This window comes from Aotus nancymaae, unplaced genomic scaffold (genome assembly GCF_030222135.1).
Source record: "Aotus nancymaae isolate 86718 unplaced genomic scaffold, 86718_ANA_hifiasm-v0.15.2.pri h1tg000002l, whole genome shotgun sequence".
NCBI classification, from domain to species: domain Eukaryota; kingdom Metazoa; phylum Chordata; class Mammalia; order Primates; family Aotidae; genus Aotus; species Aotus nancymaae.
In genome coordinates this window covers 27,714,032-27,739,708 of record NW_026988413.1, presented here as the reverse complement: position 1 = coordinate 27,739,708, position 25,677 = coordinate 27,714,032, and the positions used below count along the sequence as shown (strand labels likewise).

Below are 25,677 nucleotides of genomic sequence, written 5' to 3'. Positions count from 1 at the left end.
ATATTGGAGGTGGAGGTGAGGCTAGTATTAAAGCAAAGAGAATAGTCTAGGCTGTTGTAATTAAGTAAAAGAGGATAAGGGCCTGACCTAAGATAGGAAGTAGAAAAGAGGGAATTTATAGGAGAGATATTAAGATGATGGAATTGATAGACTTTGATGACTGACTTCTGTATGTGTGTGTAGGGGTGGATGCCCTATGTGATAACAGAGTAAGATGAGTTTCTAGGCTTATATAATTGGATAAATGGTCATATTCCCTCCTATTTATTTGACAGTACCTATAACATGGGCAAGGTGGCTCACCCCTATAATCCCAATTATTCTGGAGGCTGAGTCAGGAGAATGGCTTGAATCCAGGAGGTGGAGGTTGCAGTGAGCTGATATCATGCAATTGCACTCAAGCCTGGGCAACAAGAGCGAAACTCTGTCCGCCCCCACTCCCCCCAAAAAATTATTAGTTTAAATTTACTGAATTACTAATTACTAAACTACTATGTTTACTCCTAGTGTAACATAGTAGTTTAGTAATTAGTAATTCAGTAAATTTAATAATTTGCAAGTCTGAATTTTAACAGTCATGACTGATTTTTAAGCCTCTGTGTTATCTTGATGATCTTGTTTTTATCAGCTATACCTTAAAGAATCTCAGCTTTGAAAGAGCTTTGTGATATAACAAGGTTTTGGAAAGATCAAGGTATGAAAATGCTGTAACTTTGAAGGCAGCATTAGGGAGTTTGCTTGTGCTTTCTTGGGAACATTAATGCTGTGGTTGAATCTTTCCTTTGTTTAAACAAACCAAAAGTAAGATTTGAAGGCTGCTTTGTGGGGGCTGAATTTCTCTTTTGGTAGAATGTTTTAGCATTTTAAAAATAAATAGATCTCTTTACTTTTTAAAAATAGCTTTATTGAGATATAATTTCATACTACAAAGTTCACTCATTTAAAGCATACAATTCAGGGAGTGATTTTTTTTGCACATTTACAGAGTATATAACCATTACTGTAATTTAATTTTGGAACATTTTCATTATCCCAGAAAGAAACCTTGTAGTAGTCATTCCCTAGGCAGCCATAAATCTGTTTTCTGTCTCTGGACATTTCATATAATTTGCCTGTTCTGGACATTTCATATAAATGGGATCATAACCATTTGTGTAGACTTTTCGGCTTTCAAAGTTTCTTTTTTTTTTCCTTTATTTCCTAAATGATTTCTGGCTTTTAAAAATTATTATTAGTATTTTTTTGGTGCTGTGACTCGGATTTGAACTGGCTTTTTTTTTTTTTTTTTTAACTTAATCTGTTGCCCAGTCTGAAGTGTGGTGGCATGATGATGGCCTGCTGTAGCCTCAAACTCCCAAGCTCAAGCCATCCTCCCACCTCAGCCTACTGAGTCCTACTGGGACCATCATGGTGTGCACCACCAAGCCTGACTAATTTTTTTTTTCCCTGAGACAGAATCTTGATCCATCACCCAGGCTGGAGTGCAGTGGCGCGATTTTGGTTCACTGAGATGTATGATGTAGGTAGCATAATGGACATAATGGTTTTTATCAACCTCTGCCTCCCAGGTTCAAGTGATTCTCCTGCCTCAGCCTCCTGAGTAGCTGGGATTACAGGCGTGCAGCACCATTCCTGGCTAATTTTTTTGTATATTTTAGTAGTGATGGGGTTTCATCATGCTGGCCAGGCTGGTCTCGAACTCCTGACCTTGTGATCTATCTACCTTGGCCTCCCAAAGTGCTGGAATTACAGGCGTGAGCCACCACACGTGACTTTTTTTTATTTTTATTTTTTTTTAACATAGAGATGGGAAGTCTCACTATGTTGACTAGGCTTGTCTTGAACTCCTAGGCTCAAGCCTCCCAAAGTGTAGCCACCATGTCCAGCCCTAAATGAGTTCTTTTTGTGTTCTATAATTTTTAGAGTTCACCTTAAATTTTGCACTGTCTATAGCTTGATAAATTTGCTTGATATTTAATTCATGCTTATATCCTTTTTATCAATAAATGCACAATATATGTCAAATAAATAATTTGTAATGGAATTTTTATGGACATTAAAAGATATTCTTTATTGATATTGTTCCGATGTCTGACTTTCATTTATTTCTTATTACCGTTTTTGCTCCTGTCTACTCACTTTCTAGCTAAAGTGTTTATACTTAACAGTGATGGAAAGTTTTTGACTCAGCCCTTCCTTATTCCTGAAGATCATTTAATTTTACAGTGTTTGGTAGAAGCAAGGTCAAAAGCTTACTGGAAAAAAAATGAAGTCCATTAGGAGACTATTAGGTATATCTTAATACTTCCTTTCTCAGTTCCTTTACACCCTTCCTCATTGTATTATCTGGGTCAAACTGGTTGAGGGATTCTACCTTCCTAATGTAATGTCAGTTGTGTTTAGAACTGCCTTGACATACACACCTGCTTGATTGGTGTCCTCTTCCTAGTCACCAGAGTACAGAGATATTCAGTTTGGATGGTAAAAATAGTATACATTCCTTTAATTAGACTCTTCTTAGTGCAAATAACCTTGGACCTGTCCATGATAAAAGGCAGAACATTTTTCACTTTTTTCTTTGAGTGTCTTTTCCTGTGACCTCCCCCTCCTCGTTATATATTTTACATTTGACAAAGGGGAAAGATGCCTAGTCATATGCCAGACAAATATGTGATAGACATTATTTTAAATCTATAGCTGAGCTTGTGAAAAAATAAGGAAAATCCTTAGGGGCAAAAGAATTAAGAGGGCATTGAAAATCAGTATTGGGGCTTCTATCTCTTGGCTTTGGAGCCCCCCTCCTTCTGTCTCTGTACAGGTGACCTGCTTCTTACTTCCCCCTTCTTTCTTGCCTATTAAACTCTCCGATCCTTAAAACAACAAAAAAAAAAAAAAAAAGGAAAAGAAAAAGAAAGAAAATCAGTATTAAGCACATAAGCTAAAGCTACGGCTGCTCTGGGTGACTAGAAGACTTTAGTTTTAACAACAAGGGAATAAGAGACTTTTTTACTCTCCTGAAGAAAACTAAGTTCCTCAAAGGGTTACCACATTATTGAAAAGCTGATCTAGAAAAAAATATTTGCCCGTGGCATAGAGAGATGTCAAGGAAGTTTGTTTACTCTGTGTGGGCTTTAGGTGGGAAAAGTTTCTCTGAGAATTTGTTACCTGAGCTTGTCTTCACATGAGTTTGGTTTAGAATGCTTTTCTTTCTCTGCAGTCCAGGAAACCCATAGCCAAGAAACTAACATATAAAGTAGTCTTGAATCTGCAACAGTCATATGGCAGGCATCAGGCTGAAGCAAATGCAAAACTTCTCCATAGGGATATCCTCAATCTAGGTCACACCAAATCTCACTGCTAAAGGTACTCTAAAAAAAAGTTTCTAAATAGACCTTCAAAAAATATAGTCACTGAAATTTAAAATTTGGTGGACAACATCAACGGTAGAATGTATAAATTATGGTATATTCATACAACAGAATACTATTAAGCAATGGAAATAAATAAATTGCTACTATGCACAAGATCATGGCTGAATAATGATAATGTTGAAGGAAGGAAGCCAGATGTAAAATAATATATACAATGTAATTTTATTTATATAAAGCTAAAAATCCTAACATATGATGTTAGGAGTCGTTATAGTAATTTTTAAGGAAGAGGGAAGGGATAGTGATTAGGAGGTGGGATGAGGGAAGTTTCTAGGGTGCTGGTAACATTGCATTTTTGTCCTGGATAATAGTAACATGGCTGTTTCACTCTGTTATAATTCATTGAATTTATAATTTGTATACTTGCTCCATTTAATAGAAAGCAGCGAAGGAAAATGTAATAAATGTCATAGAAAAGATAGGATAAATAGAAAGCATAATAAAAGATGGTAGAGATAAATCCAAATGCATCAGTAATCATACTGAATATAAATGAATTACACTTATTGAAACAAAGACAGTTTGCCTGCTGTGCCATGTTTTCAAGGTGGCTAATGTTAGTTCCTTCCCTCTACATGTGTACCACCCACATCTAGTGGCGCAGTTTATTCCTCTGCTCATACTGAATCTGGGCTGGCCTTAGTGACTTGTTGACCAGTGAAATGTGGCAGAGAGAACATTCTGGGACTTTCAAGGCCAGGTCATGAGAAGTTTTGTAGCTTCCATTTAGGCCTCTTTGAACATTCTCTTTTGGATTGCTGTGCCATGGAACATTCAGGCTGGGAACCTAGCTGCCATGCCGTGAGAAGTTCATGCCAGTTGAAGAGGCTCTGCTGAGCTCCTAGCCAACAGCCAGCATCACCTTTCAGCTGTGTGAGTGAGTAAAGGAATCATCTTGGACATTCTAGTTCCAGTAGGCATCATATGGAGAAAAGTCCAGGCCCTAGGCATATGTCCCCCAGTCTAGTCATCCGCAATCAACTGGAGCCACCTTACCTCAGGCCTCAGACATTATAGAGCAGACACAAGCTGTTCCTGCTATACCCTGTCTGAATCAGAATTGTGAGTATAATAAGATGGTTGTAGTTTTATGCACTAAGCTTTAGGGCAGTTTGTAATGATAGATAATTGGAACCAAATTTGGTACCTTGAGATGAGGTGCTACAGAAAGCTAAAATTTGCATTGGTTTTGGAATTTGATGAGGATTGAAGATGGAGGGACCTTGAGAAGACAGTGAAGGCTTGAAGCACAGTGAGAAAAGTGTTATTGAAGGCTGGGAAAAGAGTGAACCTTTGTTATATAGTGATACAATCTGGGAAATGTATACAAGGTTTATTGGCACTGCCATGTGGTTACATAGAATATAGAAAAAATATATCTAATGACTTCAGTATATCTAAGAAGATTTCTAGACCGAATGTTGAAAAAGTATTACCTAGTTTTTTTCTAAGTGTGATAAGGTACATATAGATAAATGAACTAAAAATGAACTACTAAGTTTTAAAACAGAACTTAGAGGAAATATTTCTAATCCAGGAATGGTTGTGTTATTATGTAAAATAAAACCTTTTCTCATCTCTAGTTGCTTCAAATGGCCAATGACTTTTATCTATTTTTATTTTTATTATTATTTTGAGACAATTATTCTCTTATTGCTCAGGCTGGAGTACAATGGTGAGATCTCGGCTCACTGCAACCTCCGCCTCCCAAGTTCAAGTGATTATCCTGCCACAGCCTCCCCAATAGCTGGGATTACAGGCACCCACCACAACGCCCAGTTGTTTTTTGTATTTTTGGTAGAGACAGGGTTTCGCCATGTTGGCCTGGCTGGTCTCAAACTCCTGAGCTCAAGTGATCCATCTGCCTCAGCCTCCCAAAGTGCTGGGATTACAGCCATGAACCACCTTGCGCAGCCTGGCCAATGACTTTTAAATAAATGGCTTCAGAGCAAAGATAAAATTCAAGATGCTACCAATAAAACATGGCCTCAAAGTAAAGAGCTCAGTGGTGCAACTGTAAATCCCTTTCTAAGACTTTAGGTTTTTTTTTTTTTTGAGTTGGAGTTTTGCTCTTGTTGCCCAGGCTAGAGTGCAATGGCGTGATCTTGGCTCACTGTAACCTCTGTCCGCCTCCTGGGTTCAAGTGATTCTCCTGCCTCAGTCTCCCAGGTAGCTAGGATTACAGGCATGTACCACCACGCCCACCTAATATTTGTATTTTTAGTAGAGACAGGGTTTCACCATGTTGGGCAGTCTGGTCTCGAACTCCTGACCTCAGGTGATTCACCTGCCTCGGCCTCCCAAAGTGCTGAGATTACAAGCATGAGCCACCACACCTGGATGACTTCAGAAAGATTTAAGACAGTGCCTCAGAAAACCTTTTAATTAGATAAAGGGATATCTAGAATACCTCTTAGGCTCACTGTGTTAAACAATAGGGCTTCTAGGGGTCTTCAGAGTGTTTTCTTACAGTAGCCTTACATAAGACTTGAGATAGAAAAGATGGATGTGGTTTTTGTCTGCTAGAGTGGATCCTAATAAGATTCATAGGAAACTCACAGATTTTAAAGAAATCACAATAATAAAAGAGCATGCAGCTTAGAGTAAAAGGAACAGAGACAGTAGAAAGTGAAAATAGGCCTTTAGATTTCTAATCATCTCTAGGCAGGAAACAAGCTAATAAGGCTACTCCATTGCAAAAATTAAACCATCTCATATGTAAAAAGAAGAATAACTCAGAGGGTGGAGCCAAGGGTTGTAGAGAATTATTCTCAAGGAGTAGAACTTGGCTGTAATAGAGGAACTGGTGATTAAATTTCAGAATTGTTATGGGCCAGTAACTGCTAAGTGTCTCCTGTTCCTTCTCCCTTTTTCTTCACATTTTGAATGAGAGTGTCTATTGTGGTTATCCTAAGTCAGTCTCACTATTGTATGTTTGTATGTTGGGTGTGTGGGAGCAGATAATTTGTTTCTTTAATTCAGATCAAGAGGAACTATACTGCAGTAGCTGTACCTGAGGAACTGCATCTGAGGAGCCTCAACCACATCTGGACCTGATTTAGATATCGAGATTCTGGACATCAAGCTGATGCCATAATGAAATGAGACTTTTGAAGGTCTTAGAAGAGGGTGAGTGTATTTTGCATGTGGGAGGGACTTGTTGGGACCAGAGGGTGGTCTGTGGTAGCTTGTCTCCAAAGTGGCCACCATCAGTTTCTTCTCTTCTTGCCATTTAGAGGTGGAGTCTGTTTCCCTCATCCCCTTGAATTGGACTGGCTTTAGTGATTTGCTTAACCAATAGAATGTAACTTTCTGGAACTTCAGAGGCTAGGTCATAAAAAGCCTTGCATCTTCTGCCTATGCCCCTTGGAATCCTCTCTCTTGGACTGCTTGCTCACAGAACTCAGCCACCATGCTGTGAGAATCCCAAGCCAGATGGAGAGGACACATGTAGGCACTGGTTGATAGCCCCAGTGAGCTACCAGCAAACAGCCAGTATCAACTAACTGTCAGCCATATGAGTGAGTGAAGGAACCATGTTGAATAATCCGGCTGTAGCAGACACCACCTGGAGAAGAGCCAAGGTTTCAGACTTATGGCCCCTGTTAAGACATCTTAGCCATCTTCATCCTTTCAGGGCACCCCACCTGAGTTCCCAGATATTGTCAATCAGAGATAAGCCATCTCTGCTGTGCCCTGTCAGAATTTCTCAGCCCACAGAATCATGAGAATAATAAAATCATTATCATTTAACGCTACGAACATTTGGAATAGTTTTTAAATTTAGATGTAGATAAATAGAACATGAGCAGGCACAGTGGCTCACACATATAATCCCAGCACTTTGGGAGGCCGAGGCAGACAGATTATCTGAGGTCAGGAGTTCGAGACCAGCCTGGCCAACATGGTGAAACCCTGTCTCTACTAAAAATATAAAAATTAGCCAGGCATGGTGGCGGATGCCTTTAATCCCAGCCACTCAGGAGGCTGAGGCAGGAGAATCTCATGAACCCAGGAGGCAGAGGTTTCTGTGAGTTGAGATTGTGCCACTGCATTCCAGCCTGGGTGACAGAGCAAGACTTTGTCTCGAAAAAACAACAACAACAACAAAAAAAAAAACTGGAGCATTGCCAAACTGAACAGAAAATAATCCAAGTCTATGTAGTTTATAAGAAACACACCCAAGATATAAGGAATCAGAGAGATTGGAAATAAAGATATGGAAAAACCTATTCTATAAGAAAGCTAGTATAGTAAGTTAATAGTAGGCAAACTGATTTGAAGACAAAAATCATTATTTGTGTTAAAAATCATCAGAAGGATCACGAGGTCAAGAGATCGAGACCAGCCTGGCCAACATGGTGAAACCCTGTCTCTAGTAAAAATACAAAAATTAGCTGCATGTGGTGGCACGTGCCTGTAGTCCCAGCTGCTCAGGAGGCTGAGGCAGAAGAATCGCTTGAACCTGGGAGGTAGAGGTTGCAGTGAGCTGAGATAGTGCCACTGCACTCCAACCTGGTGACAGAACGAGACTCCGTCTCAAAAAAAAAAAAAAAAAAATCCAAAAAAAATTGTAAAGGAAGAATTAAGCAAGAAGCTATAATTCCAAATCAGCATGCATCCTATAGAAGGCCTTAAAATATATAGAGAGGATATATAGATAGAATATAGGAAGAAAATCTATAGATACAAATATGAATAAATTCATAAATCTATAAAATGGGAAAATTTTAAATGTCTTTTTAAGTAATTGATGATCAAACAGACAAAAAAACTTGAGAATATATAGAAGATTTGATCAAACAACCAATAGGCTTCATTTGGTGGATATGTACCAAGCCCCGCACCTAGTATATGAGAATATACATTCTTTTTAGGGAGTTTTAAAAAAATTGAACACACACTGAATTCATAAATCAAGTCTCAACAAAACCAGTGAATGGATATTATGCAGACTGTTCTCTTACTCAATTCAGTTAAGATTGAAATTGAGCAAAAATATAACCAAAATTTTATGTATTTGGAAATTTAAAAGCATACTTCTAAGTAACTCATATATCAAAGAAGAAATAATAATGGAAATTATAAGTAAAGCTGAATGATAATATAAATACTGTATATTAAAATTATGGGTTACAACTAAAGCAGCATTTAGAGGGAAATTTATATAACCACAAAGAAGATGAGGGCAAGAAAAACGAATTGAAAACATTAAAAAAGCCAGAGGGAAGTTTACAGCCTTACATGTCTATATTAGGAAAAAAACAGAGCTCATTATTTGTCAGTCTTAGTATTTGACTGAAAAGTTATTTTTAAAAAGAAATGAATAAGAGCCAAGGAAAGTAGAAGGGAAGAATAATAAAAATAACAGCAGGACTGGGCAAGGTGGCTCACACCTGTAATCCACACTTTGGGAGGCCAAGGCGGACAGATCACCTGAGGCCAGGAGTTCAAGACCAGCCTGGCCAACATGGTGAAACCCCATCTCTAATAAAAATACAGAAATATTAGCTGGGCATGGTGGCAGGTGCCTGTAATCCCAGGGGCTATAATCGGGAGGCTGAGGCAGTAGAATTGCTTGAACCCAGGAGGTGGAGGTTGCAATCAGCCAAGATCGTGCCATTGCACTCCAACCTGGGGAACAAGAGTGAAACTCTGTTTCAAAAAAATAAAATAATAACAGCAGAACCGAATGAAATTGAAGATAGGCTGGGTGCGGTGGCTCACACGTATAATCCCAACATTTTGGGAGGCTGAGGCAGGTGGATCACTTGAGGTCAGGAGTTCAAGACCAACCTGGCCAACATGATGAAACTCCAACTCTCTACTAAGTAAAGTATAAAAATTAACCAGGTATGTTGGTGGGTACCTGTAATCCCAGCTACTCAGGGAGCTGAGGCACGAGAATTGCTTGAACCCAGAAGATGGAGGTTGCAATAAGCTGAGATCATGCCACTGCACTCCAGTCTGGGCAACAGAGTGCGATTCTGTCTCAAAAAAAAAAGAAAAGAAAAGAAAAATTGAAAACAAAGATGTAAAAGAATTAACAGCAACAAAAGTTGGTTTTCTGGAAACACGATTAAAATAAGACAAAGCCCTGCAAAGATTAATCAGGAAGACAGAGTGAAGATACACATACTAAGATTGAACAAGAAGTCATATCTACAAATACGGCATAGCTTATGAAATAACAAACATTAACAAATCTATGGTGCTAAATTGTAAAACTTAGATAAAAAGAATAACATTGTGAAAAATATATATAGTTTACCAAAATTGATGCAAGGAGGAATACAAACCCGAAGAGACCTATAATCATTAAATATTGTAAATTAATAAGTAAAATTCTACCTAATTGAAAAGAGGCACAGATGCAATTTTTACAGTAGTTTTATAGAGGTATAATTGACATACAAAAAACTGCACAAATTTAAAGGGTTTTTGGAGATAATAGAGATACCTTTTTATTCCTCATTGTTAAATATCTGGAAGTGTAATGGTTGGATCATATAAGTATATGGTTTAACTTTTAAGAAACTGCCAAACTGTTTTCCAAAGAGGTTTTGTTATTTTACATTCCCACCAGGTTTGAATTCCTCCATATCCTCATCAACATTTGGTATGGTTAGTCTTTATTTTTAGCCATTCTGATTAGCAAAAATAGTATTTCGTTGTGGTTTTAATCTACTTTAGTTACTAATGTTGAGAATCTTTTTATATACTTTTGGTCATTTGTATGTCTCTTGTGGTAAAGTGTCTATTTAAATATTTTGACTATTTTTATTTTATTTTTTTAGAGATGGGATCTTCCCGTGTTGCCCAGGCTGGTCTCGAACTCCTGGGCTCAAGTGATCCTCCTACCTCAGTCTCCCAGTGTGTTGGGATTACAGATGTGAGTCACCACATCCAGCCTCTTTTGACCATTTTTAATTCATTGGGTTGTTTATTTTCTAATTATCAAGTTTTGAGAATTTTTCATATATTCTAGATATAAGTCCTTTATCAGATAGATAATTTGCAAATATTTCCTCCTAGTCTGTGGCTTATTTTTTTATTCTCTTCACAATACCTTTTGAAGAGCAAAAGCTTTGTATTTTGATGAAGCCCAATTTATCAATTTGCTCTCTTACGGCTTATAGTTTTGGTGTCCTATCTAAGAAATCTTTGTCCAATCCAAGATTAGAAGGGTTTTCTCTTAATGTTTTCTTCTAGAAGCTTTATAATTTTGGTTTTACATTTTATGCCAGTGGCCCATTTTGAGTTAATTTTTGTATATGGTACAAGGTTTGCATTGAAGCTCTTTTTTTTGCGTATGAATATCTGATTGTTGCAGCATCATTTGTTGGTAAGACTGTCTTTTCTCCACTGAATTACTCTTGCACCTTTGTTGAAAATTAGTTGTCTACATATGTGTGGGTCTATTTCTGGACTTTCTTCCATTCCATTGATCTGTTTGTCTAACTTGACACAACTACCACATTATTTTGATAGCTGTAGTTTTTATAAAAAACTATAAAAACTGATAGAGGTAGTACTCCAGCTTTGTTTTTCTTTTTCAAAGTTGTTTTGACTCTTCTGCATCCTTTACATTTCCATGTGAATTTTAGAATTAGTTTGTCAGATTCTACAACAAAGTGTCTGGGATTTTTATTGGAATTGTGTTGAACCTGCATTTGGAGAGAATTGATAGCTTAACAATATTGAATCTTTTGGCCATGAATAGCATATCTATACATAATTGTGGATGTCTTTTATTTCTCTCAGAAGTGTTTGGTAGTTTTTTTTTTTGTCCTGCCTTAGCCTCCCGGGTAGCTAGGATTAGTAGAGATGGGGTTTGCCATGTTGGCCTAGCTGATCTCACACTCCTGACCTCAGGTGATTCTCCCACCCTGGCCTCCCAAAATGCTGGAATTACAGGTGTGACCCACCGTGCCCAGCCAGTGTTTGGTAGTTTTCAATAGGTCTTGCACATCTTTTGTCCAGTGCATCAATGTTTCCTGTTTTTGTTATTATAAGTGGTATTTAAAAATTTCATTATTATTACTGGAAAGGGGTCCTGATCTAGACCCTAAGGGAGGATTCTTCAATCTCCTATAAGAAAGAATTTGTGGTGAGTCTGCAGAGTAAAGTGAATGCAAGTTTAAGAAAGTAAAGGCATAGGCCGGGCGCGGTGGCTCAAGCCTGTAATCCCAGCACTTTGGGAGGCCGAGGCGGGTGGATCACGAGGTCAAGAGATCGAGACCATCCTGGTCAACATTGTGAAACCCCGTCTCTACTAATACAAAAAAAATTAGCTGGGCACGGTGGCGCGTGCCTGTAATCCCAGCTACTTAGGAGGCTGAGGCAGGAGAATTGCCTGAACCCAGGAGGCGGAGGTTGCAGTGAGCCGAGATCGCGCCATTGCACTCCAGCCTGGGTAACAAGAGCGAGACTCCGTCTCAAAAAAAAAAAAAAAAAAAAAAAAAGAAAGTAAAGGCATAAAAGAATGGCTGCTTCATAGACAGAGCAGCCCCAAGGGCTGCTGATTGGCTATTTTGTGGTTATTTTTTGATCATATACTCAACAGGGGGTGGATTATTCATTCATGAGTTTTGCAGGAAAGGGGCAGGCATTTCCCACAACTCAGGGCTCCCCTTCCTTTTAGGGTAACTTCTGATGTTGCCATGGTATTTGTAAACTGTCATGGCACTGGTGGGAATATCTTTTAGCATACTAATGCATTATCATTAGCATAGAAGAGCAGTGAGGACAACCAGAGGCACCTCTCGGTTTTGGCCAGCTTCTTTACTATGTCCTGTTTTATCAGCGGTGTCTTTGTTACCTGTTCTTGTGCCAGCCTCCTGTCTCATCCTGTGACTAAGAATGCCTAGCTTCCTGGGAATGCAGCCTAGCAGGTCTCAGCTTCATTTTACTCAGCCTCTATTTAAGATGGAGTCACTTTGGTTCTAATGCTTCTGACAGTATGATTGCCCTTTGCTATTATACAGAAATATCAATTGACTTTTATAAACTGATCTTATAGTCTTTAAAGTTGCTAAATTATTTTTAATTTTTTTATTTTTTTGAGATGAAGTCTTGCTCTGTTGCTCAGGCTGGAGTGCAGTGGCGTGATCTCAGCTCACTGCAACCTCTACCTCTTTGGTTCAAGCAGTTCTCCTACCTCAGTCTCCCTAGTAGCTAGGATTACAGGCACCCACCACCATGCCCAGATAATTTTTGTATTTTAGTAGAGATGAGGTTTCACCATGTTGGCCAGGCTGATCTCGAACTCCTGACCTGAAGCAATCCACCCCCTTCAGCCTCCCAAAATGTTGGGATTACAAGTGTGAGCCACCATGCCTGGCCCTAAATTTGCTAAATTTTTGTTTTAGTTCTAGTAGCTTTTTTGTAGATTCCATTAGATTTTCAACTGAGATAGTCATGTCATCTGTGAGTAAAGACAGTTTTATGACTCACTTTCTAGTCTAGATACTTTTTAAGTTCTTATTTTATTGTACTTTTCAGGACATCCCATACAATGTGGAATAGATGTGGTAAGAGTAGAAACCATTAAGTATGATATTAGCTGTTGGTTTTTTTTAGATCCCCTTTATCAAGTTCAGAAAGTTTCCTTGTATTCCTAGTTTTCTGACAGTTTTTATCAGGAATGTCTGGTGGATTTTGTCTAAGACTTTTTCCATATCTATAGATATGATCACATGATCTTTTTAAATTTGTTAACATGGTGAGTTACATTGATTCATTTAAAAATATTAAACTCACCTTACATTCTTAGGATAAATTTCACCTGATTGTGATGTATTCTTTTTATATATTGCTGGATTTGGTTTGCTAAAATTTTTAAAAGATTTTATGTTCATGAGAGTTATTAGTATGCAATTTTCTTTAGGTCTTTGGTATTAGTATAATGCTGACATCATGAAATGGTTGGGAAATATTTCTTCTTTTCAGCGTTCTAAAAGAGCTGGTATAGATTTCCTTCTGATCTTTGTTTTCTTTCTTCTGCTTACTTTGTGTTTTATTAGTTCTTCTGTTTCTAGATTTTTTTTTTTTTTTTTGAGACAGGGTCTCACTCTATTGCCCAGGCTAGAGTGCAATGGTATCATCTTGGCTCACTGCAGACTCTGCATCCTGGACTCAAACGATCCTTCTGCCTCAGCCTCTCAAGTAGCTGGGACTACATGCCTGGCAGCGCTATCCCTGGCTAATTATTGCGTTTTCTGTAGAGATGGGGTTTTGCCATGTTGCCCAGGCTGGTTTCGAAATCCTGTACTCAAGTGATTCGCCTGCCTTGGCCTTCCAAAGTGCTGGGATTATAGGTGTGAGCTACCGCCATGTTTCTCAATTCTTGAAGGAAGCTGAAGTGTTTTATTTGAGACCTTCTTTTATTAATAGGAGTGCTTTGTGTTATAAATTTCCTTTAGTGCCGCTTTAACAACCTTCCAAAAATTTTGATATATTTTCATTTTCATTCAGTTCAATTCACTTTCTAATTTCCCCTTTGATTTATTCTTTGACCCATCAGTTACATAGGTATGTATTATTTTGCTTCCTAATATTTGGGCATTTTGCAGATATTTTCCTTTGTTGATTCCTAATGTAATTCCATTATGGTTGGAGAACATACTTTGTATGACTTGAATTCTTTTACATTTATTGAGGATTGATTTATGGCCTCAAATATGGCTTATCTTGGTAAATTTTTTATATGCACTTGAAAAAAATATTTTTCTATTATTGGTGCATTTTTCTTATGTTTTTTGTTCTTATGGTTCATTGAGCATCTTAGATCTATGAGTTGTCAATATCAAATTTGGAAAATTTTGACCACAATTTTTTTAAATACCTCTTTCTTTCCTCTCTTTCCTTCTGGGAACTCTAGTTACATGTATATTAAACTGCTTCAAGTGTTCCTAGAATTCACTCATGGTCTTTTTATTCTTTTTCCACTTTGGTTTATTATTATTTTTTTTTGAGACAGAGTCTTGCTTTGTCGCCAGGCGCCAGGCTGGAGTGCAGTGGTGTTATCTCGGCTTACCGCAACCTCCGCCTCCCGGGTTCAAGCAATTCTCCTGCCTCAGCCTCCCAAGTAGCTGGGACTACAGGTGCTTGCCACCATACCCAGCTAATGTTTGTATTTTTAGTAGAGACAAGGTTTTACCGTGTTGGCCAGGATGGTCTCGGTCTCTTGGCCTCCCTCGTGATCCGCCTGCCTTGGCCTCCCAAAGTGCTGGAATTATAGGCGTGAGCCACCACACCCAGCCCACTCTGGTTTATTCTGCATAGTTTTTATTATGTGTCTTCAAGTTCACTCATCTCTTATGTTTTGTCTGATCTGCCATCAATCTTATCCAATGTATTTTTTCATATTAGACATTATTCTTTTTATCTGTAGATGTTGGATTTAGTCCTTATTTTCTTTCTCCCATGTTTTTATTTAGCTTTTTGAATATGGAATAACTTTTTTAATGCCCCTGTCTGCTAATTCTAACATATATGTCAATTCTGTTAGCTTCAGTTGATTGATTTTTCTCTTCTTTATGGGTAATGTTTTCTTCTTTGCATGTTTGATAAACTTGCATGGATTCTAAACATTGTGAATTTTACCTTTTTAGGTACTGGATTTTTTTTAATTAGTTCTGTGTCACAGTTAATTTATTAATACAGTTGAATCCTTTCCTTAAGATTTGTTTCAAAAAATAGAGAGAAAGAAGCAGGGGAGAGAAAGAAAGATTTGTGGGGCCAGAGCAGTTTTCCATCTAGGGTAGTTATTCCTCAAGACCTTTTGGAATACTCTACCTTGTGGCTTGTTAATTATGGAGTTTTCCATTTTGGCTGGTGGGAACAGGCATTGTTTTGTTTGAATGCTAGTTAGCGTTCCCTCTAGTTCTCTGAGTAGTTCCTACATGCGCTCACTAGTCAGTACCGCACTAGGTACTTAAGAGGAGGCCACTGCAGGGCTCCAGGTGCTCCTACCATGCAGCCCCTTTTCCAGCACTCCATCCTGCATACTCTCTCTGCCTTGACCTTCCCAGACTCTCAACTCCATCTCTTCAACTAAGATAGCCCCAGGGCTCTACTTGGGTTCCTCCTTCCTAAACTGCACCTTGGAAATGTTCTCAAGGTAGTAAGCAGAGGCATTCACAGAGTTACTTCACTTGTTTTCTGTCTCTCAGGGATCCCTGTTCTTCATTGCCTAATGTGCAGTGTCTTTGAAACCATCGTTTCATGTATTTTCTCTGCTTTTTTGGTTTGTTTATTTGAGGCAGGCAGGTAAATCTTATACTTTTTATTCCATATTGGCTAGAAATGGAAGTCCATTATTTTAAATAATTTTTTATGTGCTTGAAATGTTTCAGGATAAACATATACACTAAATGGATATATTTGCCAAAGGTGAGGGGCTGACAGAAATTTTCTGGACTTTAAAATTTAAAGTTTCACCTTCTTCTCTCCCATCATTTTGAGAGACTAAAGTTTTATATTTTAAGGGTTTTTTGGTAATTGCTTGTGCTTTGATTTTTATCTATAAAAAAAGAGGCTTAATATGTTCTATGATTGTGTGAATAACACAATATAGTACCTCTTGTACTGCAGGCCCTGAGGTCTGAACTCAGCATCACTATCATTTTTCATATTAGCTTCCAAATAGCATCAGGTGGTCATTTTAAAAATTTAAAACCAGGCTACCTATCTTGTTTGATTAGATTTTGTGACCTTAGGGAAGAAATCCCCCAGGAATAGAATAAAGAAACTTTTTACATCCTGAGGCTTTAAAAAACAAAATCAAGATCCAGCTATTCAAAAAATTGTAATAGCTTTAAACCTTTCTACAATGGAGTTATTTTTTAAAAGAAAGCACTGTCCTTTTGCCTGGTTAATGAATAATGTGAATACTATTTTATTATAAATAATTGATTTCCCAGATTTCCTGGGGGAGGAAGACTGTGTCCTAGCTGAATAAATAAAGGGAGGTGATAAGGACTGAATTCTGTTAGTGGAAGTAATAAAGGAAAGAAAGGTATGAGGTTGGGGTTAATTGTGAGCAGAAAGTGATTCTATAATTAAGATGAAGTGATTTGTTAGTCTTCTCAGAGAGGAAGGACAAGAGTGAGGAACAGGGAAATTTTACCTGTCGGTGGGATGGAAAAAGCTTGGAATTGTTGTTTGGGGGTCCATCCTGAGACAATGTGATTTCTCACTTATGGGACTATGAAGATGAGGATCCCTTGGAGAATTCTAGCTTGTGACTTTCACTCTTGCTTTCTCATTCTTCTCTGTGTTCAGTATGCAATTGTTGATTAATTGAAAAGGAGTGGCAATGAAAAAATTAAAAAAAATTTTTTTTCAGACTAGAAAAATGTATTAAGAAATAGAAAATGAAATCATTAGTTTCTAGAGCTTTATTTTTGGCAAACTAGAATAATCCAGGTTTGATTATACTAATTTATATGAATTATAACCCTAGGAAAGTAAGCAAATTTCTATTTTCTGCTCCAATATTTTTGTAAAGGTGAAATCTAGTTAAAATATCTTGGAGTATAAAAAATTAGAAGACATGGTACAGAAGAGTCCAATACTGCTCGGGGGTTAATAAGGCTGGGACAGCCAGCTCTAGCTGTTAGCATATGTAGATATTACATATGCTAAACGCTGTGGGCTATAAGCCTTTGCTTTCTCTCCCATCTGTGACCTCCCTTGTGTATTTATGTATGTAGCCTCCCTGATGTGTGAATGTATGGATGTATTTACAGCTAACATCAGCTGTGGTTAGGGCTGCATTTTTTTCTTTCTCTCTTATTTGAGGCCTCCTGGAATCATTCTTGCAAGGGTTCACACAAGTTTGTTGAACTGAATTAAACTTCAAGTTTTTGTTATAAGAATTGGGCAGGGATCAGAGCATAGATATTCCTGATGGAGAATCTATCAGGCAAGGAAATGAATAGCTCTTTGTGTCCTGAGATGACCAGCTTCTCCTACTCAGACCAGGAAGAATTGTTTTGCCAGTCTTCCCATGGTGTCAGGGAACCAGGATCGAGGAGTCTAAATTTCAGTTTTGGCAAGTTGGAAAAGAAAAAAGGTATATTTTGAAAAAAAGAACTTAGGTTGGACTTACTGCCAGTTTTTCCCCAGAGGGAATGTTCTTCCTGACCTTGTAGAATCCATGTGATTAAAGTTCTTCATGTCCTTTTTAAATCCTCTCTTTTTTTGTCTTTCTCTCTCTCTCTTCCTTCCTTCTTCCTCCCCTCCCCTCCCCTCCCTTTCTTTTCTTTTCTTTTCTCTTTTCTTTTCTTTTCTTTTCTTTTTTTTTCTTGTCTCCTCTTCTCTTCTCTTCTTCTTTTTTTCTTTCTTTTTGAGATAGGGTCTGGCTCTGTCACCCGGGCTAGAGGGCAGTGGCATGATCTCGGCTCACTACAACCTCTACCTCCCAGGCTCAAGCGATCCTCCCACCTCGGCCTCTTGAGCAACTGGAACTACAGGTGTATACTACTACACCCGGCTAATTTTTGTATTTTGTATAGAGACAAGGGTCTCACTTTGTGCATCAAGCTGGTCTCAAACTTCTGAGCTCAAGTAATCTGCCCACTTTGGTCTCCCAGAGTGCTGGGATTAGGGGCATGAACCACCACTCCTGGCCTTAATCCTCTATTTTCTTTAAACCAGGACTACCTCCCTACCTGCTAACCCCACCAAAAAGAAATCTTAGTTATATCAGACCAACTCGTTTTAGGTCACAGTGTCTTTTCTTGGAGGGTGAAAATAAAAGAATTGAGGCTATACAGTATAAAATGAAATGGTAATGTGAGCATTAATTAGAGTTATAGGTGTTTTAGAGCAGTAGTTCTCAAACTTTCTGGTCTCAGGGCCTTTTCCACTCTTTGTGTGTCTGTGTGTGTGTGATGGTGCCCCCCAGGTTCAAGCTTCTCCCCATGAGACTTGCCCTGGCCTTTTCCTTTTTTCCCTTTACCTGGTTTTCAAAGACAAATATAAATATGAGAGGAAGTGTGTGTGTGTGTGTGTTCCTTTCTTTTTTTTTTTGAGACAGGGTTTCACTCTCATCACCCAGGCGGCAGTGCAGTGGCATGCTCGCAGCTCACTATAACCTCCACCTCCCAGGCTCAAGTGATTCTCCTGCCTTAGCCTCCCAAGTAGCTGGGACCACAGGTGCACTCCACCACGCCTGGCTAATTGTATTTTTAGTAGAGATGGGTTTCACCATGTTGGCCAGGCAGGTCTCGAACTCCTGACCTTAAATGATCTGCCCACCTTGGCCTCCCAGAGTGCTGGGATTGCAGAGGTGAGCCACCACATCTGGCTCCTTTACACTCTTAAAAATTAAGGATCCCAAAAAGTTTTTGTCTCTGTGGGTTATATCTATGTCAATATTTACCATGTTAGGAATTAAACCTGATAATTTAAAAATGATTGACTGATTGATTGATTTAAAATAACCATAAACCCACTGTGTGCTATTTATTTAAAATGGAGACATTTAAAAATATTTAAATATTAATAAATTGAAAAGTCCACTATATGTTAACATAAATAACATTTTCATTAAAAATAACTAGATTTTCTAAAACATTTAATGGGAAGAAAAGTATTGTTTTATATTCCTGCAAATCTCTTTGATGGCCAAATTCATAAAAAACAGTTGGATTCTTATATCTGCTTTTGCCTTACCTGGTGCGTTGCCACACATCTTGTATCCTCTGGAAAATGCCACTGTACACTTATAATGAGAGTAAAAAGAATAAATATCATCTTAATGTTATCATGAAAATACTTTAAACCTTAAGCACCTGCTCCAGGGAGACCTCCAGTGGTTTCTGGACCACATTTTGGGACCACTGTTCCCAAACTGTTTATGTGTGAGAAAAGAGAAACACAAGAGTTATCACCATCAGGTCTACAGCAGATTTTTCCATGTGTTTAATCAGTACTGGCTGTTTAAGCTAATTAAGCAGTATAACATCCAACATCCAGACTCCAGAATTGAAGTGGGTGGTATAGCTGAAAACTCCAAGCACTGAACTGGGAGTAAGTCCCAGTTTATGTGCTTTTTAAAAGTAATTGTTGTTCAGTGATTTTGTAGGCTGTTGCTAACCAGTGGGAGAGGAAAGTTAAGGCAGCTCTCTGGGAAAGAAGAATCAAAAAATTTTAGAGATGACCTTTAAAGATAATCTAGTCATTGAATTTTAGACTACTGGGTTTGAGAGTCAGATGCTAAGAGGTCATCTAATCCAACCCTTAAGCTTTTTAGTGATTATAACTAGTACTTGTGATATGCAGGCTAAGTTCTTTATGTAGAGCTCCTTCTCCCCACCCCATGTCATTTTAATGTTTACTGTGTCTTTTTAATGTTTTTTATAATAGAAAATGTCGATCATGTACTCCATTACCCACCTTCAACAATTGTGAATTAATGACCACTTGTTTCATGTATAGCCCTATCCATTCCACTCACTCCCCGGATTATTGGATACAAATAGAAGAAGTTTATCTGCAAACATATCACTATATCTCTAAAGATAAAGACTTTAAATAAATAACCTCAATTCCATTATCACACTAAAAAGTTAACAATAGCCGGGCGCGGTGGCTCACGCCTGTAATCCCAGCACTTTGGGAGGCTGAGGCGGGTGGATCACGAGGTCAAGAGATCAAGACCATCTTGGTCAACATGGTGAAACCCCCGTCTCTACTAAAAATACAAAAAATTAGCTGGGCATGGTGGCACGTGCCTGTAATCCCAGCTACTCAGGAGGCTGAGGCAGGAGAATTGCCTGAACCCAGGAGGTGGAGGTTGCGGTGAGCCAAGATCGCGCCATTGTACTCCAGCCTGGGTAACAAGAGCAAAACTCCATCTCAAAAAAAAAAAAAAAAGTTAACAATAGTTCTTTAATAGCATAAAAAACCCAGTATTCACATTTCCCTCATTGGGAATATTCACAAATGTTTATTTTTTTCACTATGTCTGAATCAGGATGCAAATAAATATCATATAATGCAGTTTGTTAATTTGTCCCTTAACATTGGTCCTCTCTTCTCCCCTGCTTTTTGTTTTGCAATTTTTTGTTGTAGAAATGAAGTCATTTGGTTTACAGAATTTCCCTGAGTCTGAATTTTGCTGATTACATCTCTATAGTGTCTTTAACATGTTCCTTTGTCTTCTACAACTTCCGTAAATTGGTACTTATATTTATTTTATTTTATTTTATTTTTTTGAGACTCACTGTCGCTCAGGCTGGAATGCAGTGGCATGATCTCTCGGCTCACTGCGACCTCTGCCTTCTGGGTTCAAGAGATTTTCCTCTTCAGCCTCCTGAGTAGCTGGGATTACAGGCACCTGCCTCCACACCCGGCTAATTTTTGTAGAAGCAGGGTTTTACCATATTGGCCAGGCTGGTTTCAAATTCCTGACCTCAAGTGATCTTCCCACCTCAGCCTCCCAAAGTGCTGGGATTACAGACATGAGCCACTGTGGCCAGCGGTACTTATATTTAGAAGAGTGTTCAGATTTCTTCATGAGTGGTGTTAAGCACTTCCATCAGGAGGTACATAAATGTCTGCTTGTCTTTTTTCTTTTTTGTTTTTAAGTTTTATTTATTATTATTTTTGAGACAGGGTCTTGTTCTGTCACCCAGGTTGGATTGCAGTAGCACGATCACAGCTCACTGCAGCCTCAACCTCCTGGGCTCAATTGATCTTCCCTCCTCAACTTCCTGAGTAGCTGGGACTGCAAGCTTGCACCACTGCGCCTGGCTAATTTTTTGTTTGTTGTTGTTTGTTTATTTTGTAGGGATAGAGTTTTGCCATGTTGCCCAGGCTGGTCCTGAACTCCTGGGCTAGAGCCATCTGCTAGCCTTGGCCTCCCAAAGTGCTGGGATTATAGGCATAAGCCACCATGCCCGGCCTATTTTTATTTTTATTTTACTTTTTTTGAGTCAGGGTCTTGCTCTGTTGCCCAGGTTGGAGTGCAGTGGCACAATTATGGCTCACTGCAGCCCCAGCCTCCTGAGCTCAAGTGATCCTCCCACCTCAGCCTCCCTAGTAGCTAGGAGCACAGGCTTGTATCACTAGGCCTAGCTAATTTTTTAAAATTTTTTGTAGAGGTGACGGTTCCACTATGTTGCCTAGGCTCGTCTTGAACTCCTGGGTTCAAGCAATCCTCTTGCCTTGGCCTCTCAAAGTGTTGAGATTGCCAACATGAGCCACCTCACCCAACCTGTCTCTTTTTGTGTGATGGTAGTAGCTATTGATGATTTTTACTTAGATCCATTAAATCATTAAGAGCTATGCAATGATGATAATCCAATTCTATTATTCTTTCTTCATTTATTAGCTGGGATACTTCTATAAAGAGAAACTTCCTCTTTTCTAGTCTTTGATTTACCCAGTGGTATAATACATATGGGAAAGTCAAGATGAATGCTTTGTTCTGTCCCCTTATTTACCAATTTTCAGAATACTGTATTGGCTCACTAGCATTCTCCAATTAGGCATTGATTTTGGTGGGTTTTTTGGTATCATAAACTCTTGGGTTTAAACAGTTTTGAATATGTGTCAATTCATTGCATTTTAGTCATTTTCTAGTGATTTTACATATATATATGTCTTTTCTTTTCTTTTCTTTTTTTTTTTTTGAGACAGAGTTTTGCTCTTGTTGCCCAGGCTGGAGTGCAATGTCACGATCTTGGCTCACTGCAACCTCCACCTCCCGGGTTCAAGCAATTCTCCTGACTCAGCCTCCCATAGCTGAGATTACAAGCATGCGCCACCATGCCTAGCTAATTTTGTATCTTTAGCAGAGATGGGGTTTCTTCATATTGGTCAGGCTGGTCTCGAACTCCCGACCTCAGGTGATCTTCCTGCCTCGGCCTCCCAAAGTGCTGGGATTACAAGCCTGAGCCACTGCATGTGATCGCATGTATATTTCTTCTAATAAACTAAGCTTGATGATGAGGATGTATCTTAGACACCTTTCTGTCCCTGGTGCCCAGTGCATGGCTTTCCATAAATGTTGAATGAATGAGTTGATATTCTGAGCAGCATTTAAAAATATGAGTTCATTCTGGAGGCAGGACAGAGGAACAATATCCAGCGTGACTTTCCTGTGTGATCTGAAGAAAAGCCATTATAACAGTGAAAAATAAATCATATGGGTGCATGTGAAAGAAAAAAGTGTTTTTTAAAAAGTGAGTGTTATTTAATTGCCATTTGTTAACAGACATGGCATTGTTTCCAGTGGATCTTTTAATTATATTTTTGTCCAAAAAAGTAAGTCAAAGTCCTTGTCTTTACTTCTCTTGCTGTAAGATAAGTAACATTTTAAAGGCCTCCTTTCCTCCCCTCAGGTTCTTTTCTCGTTTAATATAAATGGCGAAGAATGTTCATGTATATGACAGACATGTTCCCCATGAGTTTATCCATTTATTCTACAAACCTCCCAAAAATTTTGCAGGGAAGTAAAACAAAACTGAGTACCCACAGTATATGAAGCACTGTTCTGAACATTTTTACATGGATTATACATATCATTTATTCTTACCACAACCCTATAAAGTTGGTAGGATTATTATCATCATCTCCTTTTTTATAGATGAAGTAATTAAAGCACAAACATTAAGTAACTTACTGTCATACAACTAGTGAATATTAGCACTAGGATTCAAATAAAGCATTTGAAGCTTTATTTCCAAAGCCTTTGCTGTTAAATTACTTTTGGTGACTTTACCTGAGACCTTTTCTTTTCTTTCGCAGGATGGAGTGGTATTCATGAAAGGATTTTATAGTCATGTGAATAATAGAATTTATTGTCACAAAATCTGTCATTTTATAATGACAAATGTGGCTAAGTTTTTTTAAATGGAACTTTATTCCTCAAAAAAATTACTTTTAATTTTTCCCAGGCCATCATTTCATGGGTGATATTAAGACAAACAATTATGAAGTATTGAAGAGTTAAGTTCCTTTTATCCTCGTCTTACTGTAAAAAAAAAAAGAATAGAATTCATAAAATTTGCAAAGTTGAACATTTTTAAGGACTACTGCTTGTAACATAATTTGCTTACTATCACATTCCCTTTAATTAGATAGTTATAACTTGTTTTGTGTGGTTATGAACAGGTTCGTAACATTCTCATACATGAGTCCTAAAGAGGCAGTCATCCTAGTTTCTTCATCTGTCTTTGCTTCATTATCATGAATTTATGCATAGATAAAGATAAAATAAGTCACAAGCACTATAATAATCAGCAGTTGTCACAGCTGTGAGTATAGCATATGTAATAGAACCCACTAGTTGTTCAAAATTCCTTGCTGACTAGGGCTATATATCACTCCTTTCTCTCCCACTCAGTAAAGTAAATGTAACACAAGAATGAAAATGACATTAAGGCCAGGCACAGTGGCTCACGCCTGTAATCCCAGCACTTTGGGAGGCTGAGGCAGGCAGATCACCTGAGGTCAGGAGCAAGACCAGCCAGGCCAACATGGTGAAACCCTGTCTCTACTAAAAATACAAAAATTAACTGGGCTTGGTTGTGTACGCCTGTAATCCCAGCTACTGGAGGCTGAGGCAGAAGAATTGCTGGAACCCCAGAGGCGGAGGTTGCAATGGCTCAAGATCGCGCCACTGCACTCCATCCTGGTCAACAGAGTCTCTCTGTCTCTCAAACAAACAAAAAAGAAAAGAAAGAAAGTTATGTTAATAGGGAAAACTTTGAATGTACTTTAACTTATTCATTAGAAAGGAACTTAAATATTATTAGGAATAAATGATTTGGGACACAGTTTTACAACTTCTAGGTTGAGAAACATTACTCCTAAAAGCATATTGCTTTGGGAATGAAAGTAAGAGGAATATAAAATAAAGGCATATTGCTTACCCACTTTTAAAATTACTTATTTACTTATTAGAGATGGAGTCTCATTGTGTTGCCCAGCTGGTCTCAAACTACCAAGCTCAAGCACTACTCCCACCTCTGCCTTCTGAGTAGCTGTGATTATAGGCACTTGCCACTGTGCCTGGCTTTCTCAAGTAGATCAGTGAAGACATAGAGTTTTTGGTGGGTTTTTTTTGTTGTTGTTGTTATCTTCCAAAGTATAGCATTGGGAAACTCATTTGTAATGGTTGCAGAAAAGGAATTTTTAAAAGAGGAGACTAAGAAATAATAAATGCTAAACTTACTATAGTAAGTTATATTTTGCTGGTTTTCCAAGACTAAGAGGTTAAAAATACTCTTAAAGCACGTAAAAGTTATATGCAAATATATGTATACTCCTTCAACTAATAACCAGAGTCTGGCCTTGAACATGTTCTAGTAGAAGCCATAGATTGATTATAACAGACTGAAACTGGCTGGACGTGGGAAGCCAAGACCAGTGGATCACTTGAGCCCAAGAGTTTGAGACCAGCCTGGCCAACATGGTCAAACCCCATCTCTACAAAAAATAACAAAAATATTAGCTGGGCATGGTGGCACATGCCTATAGTCCTAGTTACTAGGAAGGTGGGAGACTGTTTGAATCCAGCCTGGGCAACAGAGTGAGCCCTTGTCTCAAAAAACAACCCCCCTTGCAAAATCCCAAAAACTTATTTGAGGAAACCTAATACACACATAAATTTTCTTCAAACAAAAATGATAAAAATTGCAACAATTAATTTAAGTTCTTATAGGTCAAGGATCTAACAAGTTCAAATTTTTAAAATATTTACAGCAATGATCTCTTAACTGTCTTTTGAAATATAGTATAATTCCAGGAGAGAGGTGGCTTGGTATGAATTTGTATAGAGTACTGAGATTAAGACTGCCATGTGATTTGTTCTAAACTAATTTAGGGATTGTTAATTCACTTTTAGGAACTTATTTCACAGTTAACATGTTTTTTTACTTATTGGTTGTGAAAAGTGCTTTATCTTATTTGGTAGTAATGAAGAAAGATTATTTAGATTAATGTTTATATTATTTCACTTTGGCTCTAACTGGTTATTTCGTAGGAAAAGAAACATTCTTCGCTTCTTTATTGGGAGATTGAATAGTGTATTCTAGCTGGCATTTAAATATATGTTTAGTTGGTAGAACAATTACTCTGTGTACCCATGATGAATGTTATTTATTTGGACACATTTGCCTTTTCCTATTTTTTTTCTTAATTGGTTTTGACTGCATCTCTAAAAGCTCTCTTTAGACTGATGCCAAAAAATCCCACATGTCTGAGGGAAGTGCCAGGAAAGTATTAG

The 25,677-nt window shown here is 38.1% G+C and overlaps 1 protein-coding gene across 3 annotated transcripts in view; it reads left to right on the top strand.

Annotated features, from left to right (window-relative positions):
* Positions 1-25,677, top strand: part of AHCYL2 (adenosylhomocysteinase like 2) — a 199,819-nt gene that overhangs the window by 44,303 nt on the left and 129,839 nt on the right. The window contains exon 1 of one of the 3 annotated variants that reach the window (XM_064373588.1): positions 5,809-6,560. The exons of the other annotated variants lie outside the window; for them this stretch is intronic. The gene's annotated coding sequence lies outside the window, so the exon portion shown is untranslated. Of the gene's footprint in view, positions 1-5,808; positions 6,561-25,677 lie in introns of those variants that run through there. 3 annotated transcript variants of the gene reach the window in all.